At 52.6% G+C, this 14,978-nt stretch overlaps 1 long non-coding RNA gene across 2 annotated transcripts; it reads left to right on the top strand.

Moving 5' to 3' along the window:
- The first annotated feature begins 976 nt into the window (after positions 1-976).
- LOC131405308 (uncharacterized) lies at positions 977-10,847 on the top strand. 2 transcript variants are annotated; one of them, XR_009219959.1, is made up of 5 exons: positions 977-1,487; positions 2,921-3,114; positions 4,228-4,503; positions 9,006-9,125; positions 9,646-10,847. It is a non-coding gene; the product is annotated as an uncharacterized LOC131405308 (long non-coding RNA). The 2 variants fall into 2 exon arrangements; XR_009219960.1 differs by lacking the exon at positions 977-1,487 and adding an exon at positions 1,947-2,005.
- Positions 10,848-14,978: the final 4,131 nt, after the last annotated feature.

The raw sequence follows: 14,978 nt of genomic DNA, 5'->3' as shown, positions 1-14,978 counted from the left end.
TCATCTGAACAGCCTGGCACAGCCTGGGTGGAGCAGGGCATTATGTCTGGGGAGTCTCAGGGCCTCTGCCAGCTGCTAAATAGCCCGGTGCCCCAGGGATGAATTCACTTATGTGTATTTCTCTGCTTAGACGTACTTTCCGCGACCTACATTCCCAGGAGAGAGCATCAAGGGACCCAGCCTAGGTGGCATGGCCCCTGCCCATCACACCTGGGAGAGCATGGCACTTTCATGGAGGGTTCCAGAGTGCTAGGCCATGCCAAGGCCTTTTAAAGGCGTGAAACAGAGAGTGTGAGCTGGAGGGGATTCCCCTGAGAAGGCTCAGCCAGCTCTGGTTTTCACACTGTAATTTTGCTTCTGTTCCTCAGTGTGTGAGTCACATGTGAAAGTCTCTTGTTTTGTGAGGCCTGTGTCTACTGCTGTCACCACCTTCAGAGCAGCTGCCACCTCTAGGCAGGAGGCCCAGATCATGGGCAGGACCCCCTGTCTGCCGCCCGGTGCTATAGCTATGGGAGCAAAGCATTAGGGACTGTAATCTTGGGGCCCAGCGTTGGGGGGGATTTTCCATCCTTTGCATCACATGCAAATAGAATGCAAATGATGTGCAAATGAGATGGTGCCCTCATAGCCCAGCGCTGGGTAAGATGTGAAGGGGACTTAGCTCTGGCTGGCCTGTGCCTTCCAGAAAATGCTCAACCCATCTTGCCCCAGGCAGAGCCCTGGCCTCAGGCAGATCCACTGTCACTCCCTCCTCCTCCTGGAAACCTGCCTGGCTTCTGCTAGGGTCTATACCCCTGGGCACTTAGTACTCCTCAGGGGCCTCAAATCCTTGTGAGAAGTGGGTGGGACATAAAGTCTAAATTAACAAATAAAAAGCATCCTGCTGCTTCTGTTTTCTCCACCTGTGACCTGTGCTTAGGGCTGGGCACACAGGGCCTGCTAGATAGACCCAAGGCCAGCCAAGGGGCCAGGCTGTACCAGCAAGGCCTGGGAGATGTGGGACAGCCTCCTTCCCCTCAGCCTTGACCCCTGGGCCCGGATTCTAGTGAGACAAGGAAGGTGGCTGGGAAAGGCTGACTCCAGGGAGGGGGTGGGGGGCTGTTTAGCAGCTGGCAGAGCCCCTGAGACTCCCCAGACGTGATGCCCTGCTCCACCCAGGCTGTGCCAGGCTGTTCAGATGAGAAGATGAGCCGATGGGGGAAGTGGGGAGGAAGGGGGTGAGAGGAACCCAATGGGCCCCCTAGCCTCCTGACCTATCTCCAAAGGGGGCCTACAGGGCCCCGCGAAGCAGGCGGGCTTTGACTTCTGAGAAGTTAAAGGGCCAGTCCCATCAAGGGGCAATTCTCGGCAACCAGAGGCCAAGCAAGAACAGTCCCCCAAGCGAGGCTCTGACAGGTGCTGGCTTTTTCTGGTGACCCAAATTACAGTCCCCTGAAAAGCCCTCCTGAGAGTCTGGGCTCAACCTGAAGCACACAGGCCCCGAGCTGGTAAGTTTCAACAAGTTCTCTCTTTCCTGTGGGTCTGTCTACTTCCCCTCCTCCTCTCCCTGCCCTCCCACCTTCTCCTTGTCAGGCTCCGTTTCCCCTCTGCCTCAGAGCTTTACCCCCGCCACTGGGGCAGCCCCAGCAGCGCCTGATCTCCTTGCTCATCATGCTGCAGGATCGGAGCCCGGAGTCCAGCCTGGCTTGCCCACTGCTCCTGAACAGACATAGGCTCTGGGATCACAGGCCTTCAAACACAACTTTGAATCCTGTACAGCCCAGGCAGGTTGTTTTCCTGTCCCTAATGGACTAAAACTTTGCCCCTTTGGACTTTGTTCCCTCCCCAGTGGCTCAGTCCCTCTGGGCGAGTCTCCAGGGGTGAGGGTAGGCGCTGGGCTGGCCCTGGTCCCCACGACCTTAACCCCCTACTTGTGCAGGCTGCAGATAGCTCCAAGGACATGAGCAGGCCAAGTTCAGGCAGGAAGCCTCAAAAACCTGAGGCCAAGGATCTTCATGCCATGAAGGTGAGGCTGGTGGTCAGGTTCACACAGGGCACCACTACATGTCCAGGCACAGAGGGTTGGAGGGTAAGAAGGGAGTAGTGCCAGAGGCTGGCAGAGGATTGGTCCATGAGAAAAGAATCCTCATGTTGGCAAGACCTGCCCTGTGAGGGTTCCAGTGGGAAAGCCCCCAGGAACCTGAGCCACAGTTGCGGGGAAAATGAGACAGCTGCCTTCTTCTATGGCTGTTGGCCTCATCCTGGACACACACTGCTGCTCTGTCCTCCCCACCAGCCCAGAGGAGCACCAGGCCCAATCCCCAGCAGCCCCTCCGCCATAGGCATGCAAGTGTAGAGGGCAGGGACCAAGCACCCTCCAGCCGTTGGAATGACCTCTCCAGGGTGAACCCAGGGGGCTGTGGGCTTCCAGGAAGAGGTGGCTGCCTTGTGCCCATGCCCAGCTGTGACTGGAAACAACACCCTCACCGTTTCATCATCCAAAGATTTATTTAAAAGAGCTTTGTGTTGTGGCTGTCCTGGGTGAAGTTCTTGATGATCTGATTTTAAAAGCCTCCCCCCTCCGCAACCCTCAGTGAGTTGCCATAGAGATACTTCAGAGGCAAAACAGAGCTAATGAGCTCGCTTGGGCCTTTTGTGTTCCTGAATGTTTTCCATTCTGAGCCCTTACCATATAATTAGAGAGATTATTTAACATGGACTTTTTCTTTTATTGTAAATTAATTTCAAAACCAAGTTCTGAGGTTAACTAATGATTGTATTTGTTAATCAATCCAACCTGGGTTTCCTTCCAAGAGAAAACAGGATGCCATTGTTAAAATGTTGGGAACAGGATGTTTGAGAACTTGGGGGTTTCACTGATTGCAGTGAAGTCAAGGGCCCTGACAGTCAGTACTAATCTGTGTTGATGTCTTTTTATTAGACAGGGACATGCTTTGGGAAGAGGTGAAATTGGCTGTGCTGGTGGGACTGTGTGCTGGGGGCCGTGAACCTCCAGCTGTGAGCTGGGTCCCAGGAAATTCACAGTTTCCTGAGAGAGCACTGCCAGCCCCGTGGCTAGGCCTCCGTTTGCCTGCTGGAGAGCCCATAAACGTCTATTCAAACACAGCGAGGAAGGTGAGAAGGGACTGCTACTCAGGCCGTGGGACAGGCTGAATCGGCTTGCCCTGCCTCATGCCTCCCCACTCCTGTCTCTCTGTTCGAGTAAGTTCTGATGTTTTTCTTAGGGTTTCTCAATCTTGGCATTATTGACATTTTCAGCCAGATAATTCTTTGCTGATGGGGGCTGTCCTGTGCATTGTAGGATGTTTAGCAACATCACTGACCTCTACCCATTAGATGCCAGTAGCACACATGCACGCCCTCCCCCACTGTTGTGACACCAAAAGTGTCTCCAGATGTTGCCAAATGTCCCCTTGGGAACAGAATTATCCCCAGTTGAGAACCACTGAGTTCAAATGTAATGCATATTCATTACAGAAAATAAGATAAAAATAATTATAATTCCAATATCCAGGGTTAACCCCAGTTAAGCTTTTGGTATACTTCTTTCCCGACTTTCTTTTCTATGCACCTATACATTTTTGCTTTTTTATGAAACAGGCTGCACAGTATGCTGTTTTGTAATTTGCCAAGCCCTAGGCTGCGCAGTGGATGTTTCGCCTCATGGCCAGATCTTCTCTACTGCACCTCTTTTCGAGCGCCATTGGAAGCAACCCTCTTCAGCAGTGGCTGGTGGAGGGCCTGGGAGAGTGGTGTGAAGCTCACCAGGGTCTCATCTTAAGCTTTAAGGGTCTGGAGGATCAATGCGATCCTTCCCCCAGAGCTGATCTGCTGTGGGGACTGACCCCCACTCACACTAGTGCACTGCTTACAAACCAGCCACCCCAGACCCATGCCCACCTGGTCCAGAGCCTGGGCTGTGCTCTCGGTGGGCTTGTGTTTTGGTGGTCAGGCCCGTGGGGCCTGGGGATGGGGATGGGGATACAGGGTGGGCTGAGGCAATCAGAAGCTCTCAGGTACCTCCACCAGGTGGAGGAGGGTTCTGAACTTGTGTTGGATTGTGGCCCCTCTGAGGATCTGATGAAAGTAGGAACTCTTTCTCAGGGAAAATACCTACATCTGCCCAGTTCTGCATCCAATCCATAGACCCCAGGTTAGGAACTTCCAAGTGTAGGGATTTTCTTAAGGTTTTGTGGTGACCTAGAGACTTATTGCCCTCTCTTCCAGGAATATTTGTCAAGGCCCTGGGAAGGCTCTGACCTCAGCTCTTCCCCACGGCACAGGACAGGGCCTCCTTCACAGAACAGCAGTGTCAGTCCCAGGCAATGGATGGATGGATGGATGGATGGATGTACAGATGCATGGATCTGGAGAACTGGCACTAAGATCTGAGCTTCTCCAGTGATAATGTTGATCAAAGCCAGCATTTGCTGAACCTACACTGTGGGCCAGTCTACTCACCTAATGTACTCTACTTCCGAGAGGAAGGGACCATTATTATAAGTGAGTTGCCATTTTACTGAGCTGGAAACAGGTTGAAACTTGTCCAAGGACATACAGCCTTGTGAACAGAAAGCCAGAATGTCCGTACTCTAGACCTCAAAGCTATGCTGCCTCTATGGAGGGCAGCACAGGAGTTGCCTGAGCTGTGAAGGACAGGTGTACACTCTGCCAGGACCCACTGGGACATTTGGTCCCAGGCCTGTCTTCCCAGCAGAGATCAAGAATGCTTTTGCCATTGAAGCATTTTATAGAAAGATGGTTGCCAAAGGGCTGGAGGGAGGGGGAGGGTGAATCAGTGTTTAATGGGCATAGAGTGTTGAAAGATGAAAAAGTTCTACAGGTCTGTTGCACAACAATGTGAATATACTTCACATTACTGAACTGTACATTTAAAATGCTTAATATGGCAAATTTTATATTATGTGTTTTTAAATACCATAATTTAAAAGATGAGGGGAAAAAAATCAATTGTGGAAATCTGAATGCTGGAAGAAAAGAAAAAATGAATGCTTCTGGCTTCTGGCCTTGCCTCTCTTCCCTGAAGGTGGGCAGCGCCCCACCCACTCCTCCATCTGATGCCCCAGCCAACACCTTGCAGTCTGTATGGGCAAGGCTGGGCTCCCCAGGGCTGGCTCCACGTCATCTGTAAGGGTCTTCTAGGGCCAGAGAGAAACAAGCAATTTGGGGGAAATCTATAAGAGGGGGGAGCTTAGACCAGCCTGAGGGCAGGGAAATGGGAAATGTGTGTCGCAAGGGGGCTTATTATATTTTATTTCGTTTATCTTTTGAAAAGACTACATAGGTAACGGGACAAACTTCAAAAGGTACAAACAGATATGCAGTGAAAATTAAGTTTCCTTTCTACCCCGCTCCCCTCCCCCATCCCTTCCCTGAGGCATCCATTGTTGTTACTTTCTCATTTGTCTTTTCAGAGATAGTCCGTGCATCTACAAGCATATACATCTGTGGTCTTCTTGTTTTTTATCCTACCACAAGCAGCATATTAAACATATTGTCCTGTACTTTGTTTTTTTCACTTAACAACGTATCTTGGAGATCACTTCATATTAGTATATGCAGATGGCTCTCAATCTGCTTTAACAGCGCATCGTATTACATTGTGTGCGTGAACCACGCTGAAATAAATCAGTCCTCTTTTGACCATAATATAGGCTGTTTCTGATATTTGTGGTGATAATGCTGCAACGAATAGTCTTGTACATTCACCATTTCACACATATGCAAGTATGTCTGGAGGCTAATGCCCAACTGTAGAAAGGCCAGGTCAAGAAGGATGTGTGTTTGTGGCGGTGACGGCGATAACCGGGTTGTTCTCTGTGGGAGTAGGTCCCACTCAGGATGGTGCGGGCTCACCACAGCCTCACCGACACTTAGAGTTGTAAAACGTGTTGATCTTTTCCGTTCTGATAAGAGAAAGATGGCATCGTGTTGTATTTGCGTTTCTCTTATTATACTGGAGGTGAGAGTCTTCTCATGTGTTTAAGAGCCGTTTTTTCAATTCCATATCTGTGACCTCTCTGTGTCCTTTGCCCGTTTTTCCCTTGGGTTGTTCGATTTCTTATGAGTTTGTAGGAGTGCTTATAGAACTACAGGACAATGCCTATGGTTCAAATGGCTTTTCAGAGAAACAGCCAAAGAGCTATGAGGCTCCAGGCCTCTGCCCTGCCCCTTATCCTCTGCTCAAGGCGCTGTGTTGGGCTCATTGAGTAACTGGCTGAGGCCCTGAGGGGAGGCCCTGGACTGCTAATATAGCTGTTCCTGGGGAGAAAAGAAAAAATTTGCTGTCATGAAATACAGACAGTAAGGCTTTCTCCTCAGAAGGTGCTATCCCCTCAGCCTCATTCCGAGGCTGCTATGTGTGGCCACCTAGGCTTACATTGCACAACTCCAGGAGGCATCATTTACATGGACTATAATATGAATGGTGCCCCCCAGAGTTATGCGACATGGTGGCCCTATTGGGGCCCAAATGGAACCGGGTGTGGGCAGCTAGAACTGTTCTCTGCTTTCTTGTCATTGGGTAGGCCCTGTGACTTCCTAAGCACTCAGCTCTGGGCAGGACCAGTCTAGAGCCGTGTGTGCATTGACCTATATCTGGGCAGAACAGGACAGCCCTATGGACTATTTATATTGCTGTGGGCTTGGCCTCCTACAGAGATTAGCTTCCCAGCCTAGCCAGTTCACCTGGAGGGGAGTGCCCAGGATGATCCCTTTTCCTGGGGCAGGGCAGATGCCCCTGGGAGGGAAGCCTTAAGGGGAGCCTGGAGATCTGAGGACAGGCAAAAAGGGGCCTGAGTAGATCTGAGTAGACCTGAGTAGATCTAGTGGCTGCTCTGGGCATTGCGTGGGGCCCAAGTCCCCAGGGAGCTGAGAGGTAGGGATGGCCTGTCCAATCCTTAGGTCCAGAGTATCACTCAGCAGAATCCCAGAGGTGCCTGGGCCTATTCCCAGATGTGCCAAGGAGCAGTGGGCAGAGTCTTTGGCACTGCCTTTCTAGAGGCCAACCCCCAGACCAGCTCCCCAGCCACCCAGCCTGCCAGCCTCACAGCAGAACTGACCTGAGCAGCAAGGAGTCTGTGGGTCCATAGGGAAGCTAGCTGCATTTCCCAGATAGCCAACAAGGAGGGAGGCCTATGGCATCTGCCTGGAGGAAGGCAAGGGCATAGGAGCAGAATATCCTTGGTTATCCGAATGAAGGAGAGACTGGGGTGGCCCCAAAACCCCCCACCCCACCAGACTAGGGATTTGATAATGCTGAGAGCCCTGGCAGAGGCAGATTCTGGAACCTGCCTTAAATTCCAAAGCTAAGGCTGCTCAGTCAAGCTGCAGACCTGGGGCCTTGGCTGGGGGAAGGAGCAATGTTTTAGGTGCCTTGTCACTTGGCATAGAGAGTGAAGGCACCTGAGACTGGGACTCCTCTGGGGAGCATGGGCATATGTGTGTAATGTGTGCACGCGCGTGTGTGTGTGTGTGTGTGTGTGTGTGTGTGAGGTGGGGGGGAGAGCAGCCTCTCCTCCATTCAGCGCAGTGAGGCCTGGGGAGGGGCTGGGAAGGAAGGCCCTGGAGGGAACCAGAGTGTAGGAATCAGGCCCTGGGGAGAGGAAGTGTGCCCCTTGCTCAGTCTCAGTGAAAACGCCTCTGTTCCACTTGGGTAGAGGCTGACTCAGCGGCTGGTGCCGCATGGCTGCCAGGGGCTCGAGGGAGACTGTTCTGTTTCCCAGGCCAGCGCAGAAGCCCAGAGCTGGTCTGGCTCTTTCCTAGAATTAGGCTCTGGGCTTGTCTCCTGGGCTCTCTGAGACTCTCGTCAGCGTTGTCCAATAGAACTTTCTGTAACGAGGGAAATGTTCTCTGTACTGTCCAATATAGTAGCCACCAGCCACATGTGCCTATCTGAGCACTTAAAATGGGGCTAGGGTGACTAAGGAGCTGCATTTTAAATTAAATTAAATTTTAATTAATTTAAATGTGAATAGCCACATGTGTGTTCCAGACAGCACAGCTCTAGTCCCTGTGCCTCATCAGCCTCTCCCAGCTCACATGGGCCCCTGGGGAGTGAGAGGGCACGGCAGCGTCAGGTATAGAAGCAGGTCCCCTAATGATTTCAGTAAACCCCTGTCTTGTGATAAAATCCATGAGAAAAAGGTCAGATTTAATCTGGGAAACAGACTACTCTGTCCTCTTAGATTTTTGAGATGCATATTAGCATGTTAAATAAGGCTCTGAGATGTCACGCTCAGAAGAAAACCATTTGGTTTTATTTACACTCAAATTTTCCAAATGTATTTGACCACAGCACCTTTTTACTTTCTTTATTTTTTTTTTTGTGAGGAAGATCAGCCGTGAGCTAACATCCATGCTAATCCTCCTCTTTTTGCTGAGGAAGACCGACTCTGAGCTAACATCTATTGCCAATCCTCCTCTTTTTTTCTTTTTTCCCCCAAAGCCCCAGTAGGTAGCTGTGTCATAGTTGCACATCCTTCTAGTTGCTGTATGTGGGACGCAGCCTCAGCATGGCCGGAGAAGCGATGTGTCGGTGTGCGCCCGGGATCCGAACCTGGGCCGCCAGTAGCGGAGCGCACGCACTTAACCGCTAAGCCACAGGGCCGGCCCCACAGTACCTGTTTTCATGACACATCTGTTGGTGTTCTGTGAACCCCTTTGAAATGCTGGGCAAGGAGGCTAAACTCCTGGAGGGACTAATGCTCCCAGATGGGTTCCTCCTGGTTCATGCAGCCTGTGTGTAGGACACCCTGGAGCTCTCAGTTTACACTGAAGACGTTTCCTTGGGTTTCTCCAGCCCTTTCCAGCCCGGGCAGGAACCCAGCATGGCCTTGGGAGGCCCCACCACTATGTGCTCTGCCCTGTGGCAGCTGTGGGCCGGGGGCAGCTTCTCCCCGCTCTGTCCATTGGCCGTGGGGCGTGGGGACATGGGCTCTCGGTGGGGAGCACAGAGGAAGCTGCCCCATCTCATGTCTTTTCAGTCTTCTACTGCTTTGACTGACCACAGAGTTCGGACTGGGAAAAGCTCTATCATTGTTCCAGTACCTCATGAGAAGAGAGGCGGGGCAGGTGTCCGTCAGGTGCTGCCTCCATCTGCCCAGGTAGGAGCGCCCAGAGCTGCACCCTTGCACCCCTGCACCCCGGTGGGGAGAATGCAGAGCTCCACCTGGAAAGGCTTGGTGCTTGCTGGGATGAGGCAGCGCTCAGCCCTGTGGACTTTGCATTAAGCCAAGCCGTGGGGCTGCAGCCCACCCCCACCCGCCACTGGCCCCGAAGTTCTGGGATCACATAGCCCTGGTCTATGGGGCACCTCAGCGGGGTTGGAGCTGCAGATTGCAGGAAAGTAACAATTCCTCTCAGGTGAGGCAGGGGATTCCAGCTGGGGGATGTTCAAAAGCTTCCCACGGTGCTTCCAAGAATAGGGAATGGCCAACAGGAGAGGGGCTGCCATGGCCACTCTCTACCCCTCTCCGGAGGGTGGTGGCCCGGCAGCCATCTCTCCCTTAGTGGAAGGCTCAGTCCTCTCTGGACAGCAGGAAGGCATGCCCTCCCCACTATTACCCCATGGCTCTGGGGGTGCAGGTCTCTGGCCCTCACGGAGGCCTCTTCTCTCTTATCCAGCCCACTGCTTTGAGCCTGATATGAGGAGCGTTGATGGGAGATCTGGAAAGCTTCCTTCTGCCAACTCTGGGAAGTCCGAGGTCTCATCTGAGAGGCCTGGTCAGGCCCTGTGGAAAGACATCACCAGCCCCGTGAGCAATTACAGGTCTGAAGGGCTTGGGCTGCGATGGGATTCTCACTCTGCCTCATGGAGGACAGCCTGTCCCAGCCTGGCGTCCTGCGGTCTGGCCTGTTTCCCTGTGGACACACTGTACACACATGTAGGGCTACCATGGCACAACTCTGGGGGCACTGCCAACATGGGACACATGTGGCCATGCTGGGGACACACAGACACACGTGTCAGTCTTGTCACTGTGCACCCCTTCCTCGCCATATCTCAAGACTCCCAATACATGAAAATCCAACTTGATTAAAAGTAACAGGCAGCGATCTCACCTACCCTCAAAGCTAATGGCTTCCCCCAGGGCGTTTGAAATGGGTCCATTTACATCTGACTTTTCAGGACCGTATCCAGCTCTATCGAGTGAGGTGCACCTGTGCTCTGATGACTCACATGTACTTTCAGGTTTGCTAAGGGCCAGGGCAGCTGCCGATCGCTGGTGGATTTATGACTCAGGGTCAGGAATCCATAAATCATCTTCATCCCCTGGAAGGGTGATTATGCATTAGGTTGAAAGAAGCCTTGGCTGCAGGTGTCTTTGGCAAACCCTGGTCAAAGCTGTGCACCATCAGACGAGGAAATTCCAGCATTCTACTGGTCCCCTCGAGGTGGCAAGGGCTGCCACCCAGAAAGACTTGAATGCAACTCTGTGATGACCTAACCCCGGCAGTGAATTTACTGAACTGTGCGTCAATGCTACATACAGAATCTTGGCTCCTTCTCTGTGGGGGCCCATGGGGGCAACTGGCATGAGTGAAGATCTAGAATCGGTGTTGGAGATCACCCAAAGAAACCCACACATCCTCTAGACGAGGAGATAGGTCCAGAAAGACATTATCTGGTTTAACAGCACATGAAGGGCAATGCCAGGACCCCACCCTTGGTCTTCTAAGCCTGGCCCATGTCCTGGAGCCCTCCCCGACACAGCTCCCTCTCCAGAACAGAAAGAAGCCCAAGACAGTGACTCAGAACCCCCTTGGCAGTTTTGCTGATAAATTTTTTGTTTTGAAGTGAGATGTTCTGCCTCTATTAAAGTCTTTAGGAAATTATAGTGATTTTGACTTTTTCAGACATGTTTGAATTACTCACAGTCTGGAATTCCCAGGCAGGGGGTGAGACCCAGAGAGGCCAAAGAGAAGTTAGGGGCACAAGATTTGAAGTCTGATGGATCTGAGTTCAAATCCCCGCTCTGCCACTTACTAACTGTGAGTTAACCATTTTCTGAACATCGGTTTCCTTGTCTGGTTTTGATAACTAACAGCAGCCCTTCATTCAAGGGTTGCTGGGGGACTAAATGAGGTAGTGAGCAGAGAGCGGTTGGCCCGTAGGGGGCCCAGATAAACGGGCACTGGGGTTATTCCCTGGGCACCCCCGATCCGGCAGGAAGACGAGGGTCTTGCTTAGCAAGCACAGAATTAGCCTGCACGGAGGCCTCAGGCAGAGCCTACTTGGGCTTCTCTATCAGGAGCTGGGATACCTGGGTTTAAATTCGGCTCTGTCGCTGACCTGGGGCCAAGGGACACTTCTGCTCTCTGAGGCTCTATTTCCCTGAAGGAAAAATAAATGTGGGTAATGACAGCTCAGGTCTGTTGCAAGGACCTGCATGTTCAGTGCTTAGCACAGTGACTGGCATACAGTTGGTGCTCATAGATGATCATTTCATCACCGTCCCTGTTCTTTCTGCCTGTACCTGTGTTTCCGGCAGGGCAGCGACAGCTCATGTGTCGGCAAGGCTAGTGGGAGAGTTTCCATAGCTCTGTTTCTGCCAAATATGGTGTGAATTTGTGCTTTTCTTGTTCGGTGTGTGGCCGAGCCTCGGCTCATGCTGCTCCCTTTGCCAGGAAACCCCTTACTCCTCCATCCCTATCTCTCTGCATCCTTCCAAAGCCCAGCTCACAAGGCAAGGAAGAACTTTCCTGATCTCACTGGTCAGAAGCATAAAATTCAGCAAATATTTATTGAGTGCCTGCCTGCTCTGCCCGAGCACCGTGCTGGCATTAACCTCTCCGTTCTCTTTCCCCAGCCCGTTTCTGTGCTCAAGCACTCATTTATTCCTCCCGATCCTGTGGCATTAATTTTCTCTCTAGAGTTTAGAAAGTAAAGGGCCTTATAAACTTGCATAGGGTTCCACAGCCAGTTTGTGCCTCTCCATCCTGGACTTTTCTCTCGGACTACAGACCTCCTCCCCCAGGGGGCAGGACCAGCTGTGTCCGGCTACCATCCCAGAGCCAACTGCAGACAGATCTGAGCATGCTCAGAAGGACCTTGGGGTGCCACCATCCAGCTGGGGATTCAAAGCCCTTGAGAGGTAGCCCCCAAAGGAAGATGAAGCCTTTAAACTGTTATTGTAAGTGTGTCTTCTCCTCCATGGGTTGCGTGGAGATCAAAGTCTGAAGGAAGTGGAAGGTTGCTCTCTGACAAAAACACCATATTTTTAGAAGCACTCGGTGGTTTAGGATGTTTGCCCCAATGCTGCCTTTAAGTGGCAGGGGGTGGGGCTGGGGGTGGAGGCCAAGAACTGTGACCTCGACCTCAAGCTGAGGGTTGGTGGGAGTGGGTTTCCTGGCAGCGGAGGGCCTGAGGGTGGAGGCTGAGGGTGGAAGGATGGTCTGTCATCCCTAACCTTTACTGAAGACCAGAGCCCCCAGGCCATACACTTTGGGGGGTAGGGGGGCTGTGAGGCTCTGGCTCCTTCTCCTTTCAGAGATGGGGATGTCGAGGCCCAGAGAGGAACAGCGGCTTGGCCAATCTCCATCCCCCACCCCAGCCACATGCCTCATCTCAGGATTTGGGACTTGCACACATGAGGCCGTTAGAGAACAATGCAGGCATTCTGTAATCAGTGCTAATTGGTGTGGTTCAGAGGAGGAGGAGGAATGCCAGGCGTTTGGGGGCAGGACATCAGTGGGTCTCTGAAGCACTGCCTGGGAAGAGTCCATGGAGAATTGGAATAGCCCCTGGGATCTGAGAAGGGTGAAACTTGGGGAGGTGAGAGGATAGCCGAGCGGCATGGGCAAAGCTGGGAGGTCAGAAGTAGTGGGCCTGAACATGAGGAACGATGGGAGCCATGTGGTGGGGACGGGAGCTCGATGAGACAGAAGGTGAATTGTCCATGCTCCCAGCACTTCAGAGCCCACCTCCCCAACTTCTATTGAGCCTCATTTTCAAAGGCAACTGGAAGAGGTGAACCAGCCACTCCCCGCACCCAGAGGGGAGCAGAGAGAGGCATGTTGGGGGGCTGCCCAGCCCCCCCCCCACCTCTCCCCAGTGTCTCTACCTTATAATCAGGGTGGCCCTTCCTTAATGTTTATGCCAAAATCCCAAACAGCCAGGCTGGGGTGGTGAGCTATAATTTATATCATTTTTCATATGGGTTATAGGCTCCAAAGGCTCAGACTCCTTCAAATGGGAACCACATTGGAGAAGGGGTAAACCAAGAGGACGGGATGTTAAGAAATCTGGTCCCAGGAAGCCACCTGCTTCTCATTTGGGATGTGCCAGCGTTTATTGTTTGTTTCCAGCGCCCAGCTGGTCTTCAGTGATGGCAGGGCAGCCGTGGCTCACGACCCTTGCCAGGCGTCTGTGCTGAGGCTGGTGAGCCTCTGTTGTGAGTCCTCATAGCCTGCAGTGTGCCCCCATGCAAAGCTCTGCAGAGAAAGTCAGGAGCACACTGCTCTTGGTCCTCACCTGTCCCCGTGGAGCAAAGCTGACTGGAGACAATGGGGTCTGGACAAAGCCCCACAGCCTGCGGGAGACCAGGCACCCAAGGCTGGTGCGGGGGAGCAAGGACTCTGGGCTCCCCCAGGCACTGCTTCTTGCAAACCGAGAGGCAGCACTCCAAAGCAGCCCAGGAGGCAGGCTTCAACGAAGATGAATGAACCAAAGCTACACACGACATGGAGGGATGTTAAACACACGGTGTTGAGCAAAGAAGCTGAAAGAATACGTATGATCGATTCCATTCGTAGAAAGTTCAAAACCAGGCAAAGCTATTCTGTGGTGTTAGGGGAGGTAAGCTTAGGGGATAAAACTAAGGTTGGAAGGGATTACCCTAAAAGTTGGGAGAGTGGTAACCTCTAGTGAGGAGGGAGGGGATGGGACGGGGTGGGGCATGGGGAGTTTCCAGGGGGCAGGCCCTGTTCTAGTTCTTGATCCTGGAGGTGGCTACAGCAGCGTTTATGCTAATAGTTCATTGAGCTGTATATTTGTGTTTTGTGTACTTTTCTGAGTTTGTTATTTATTTCTCATGGTAAAAAAGGTTGAGAAAACAAAAACAGAGGAGCATTGAACGACGGAACATGGCACTCACTGCCCTCCCCAGTCTGCCTCTTCTCTCCTTCTCACTGGCACCCGCAGGTCCTTGGAATGCTCTCTCCCTCCCCTCCCCTCCCCTCCCCTCCATGCCTGTGGTCAGCTCCCTCCCCGTTGTCCCTCTCAGCCTGGCTCAGGCCCAGGCCTTCTTTGGGGCTGATGGAGTCACAGGCTAGGGGGGCTTCCTGACCGCCAGAGAGCCTGGAAGCTCAGGGGGCTGTGGGGTCCCCTTCTCTGTAGCCCCTGGCTCACTCTGGGCCTAGCCCAGCACTGGGTCCTGAGGAGGAGTTCCCTGGCTCGAGAGATTCCGAATTGTCCCTCCTCAGGTCAGGAGTCCTCAGGGCTGCTTGGACTTCCTTGCCTGGGTTCCTGCAAGAACTGTCCACAGGCTGAGTAAATGGGTCAGAGGACCTCTGTGGATGGCGGACCGGGGCGGGGGGATCTGGCGGCAGGCCTGCCCTGGCAATATCGGCTCTCTCTGAGGGACACCCTGGAGCACCCTCACTGTGTACGAAGGGCATATCTTTAGATTACGCCTATTTTTTGAAAAAAAAATCTCTGATCTTCAAAGTTCTGTTTGCTCTTTTAATTTTCTTCAAGGAGAACTATTGATAGAGGAAGGCAGGTATTACCTTTTAATGGGTAAAAGGAATCCCCTAATGTCGATGCTAAGGAAACCGTATGAGAAAATGCACAGTGTGGGGTGGGGGTTCCCAGGCGGGAGGGGGCTGGGCTCTGGGGGCTGGCGTCCTCCATGCTCCTTGCTTCTGGGGGCAGATGAGTCTCCCCGAGGCGCCAAGGCCTCCTGGCTCTTCCCCGGACCTTTCAGGTGAGAAACTTTCCATTGTTGCCTTATCTC

The sequence above is a fragment of the Diceros bicornis genome, chromosome 1 (genome assembly GCF_020826845.1).
Source record: "Diceros bicornis minor isolate mBicDic1 chromosome 1, mDicBic1.mat.cur, whole genome shotgun sequence".
Taxonomy (NCBI): domain Eukaryota; kingdom Metazoa; phylum Chordata; class Mammalia; order Perissodactyla; family Rhinocerotidae; genus Diceros; species Diceros bicornis.
The sequence above is the reverse complement of the archived record's forward strand: the minus strand, read 5'-3'. Positions and strand labels throughout refer to the sequence as shown.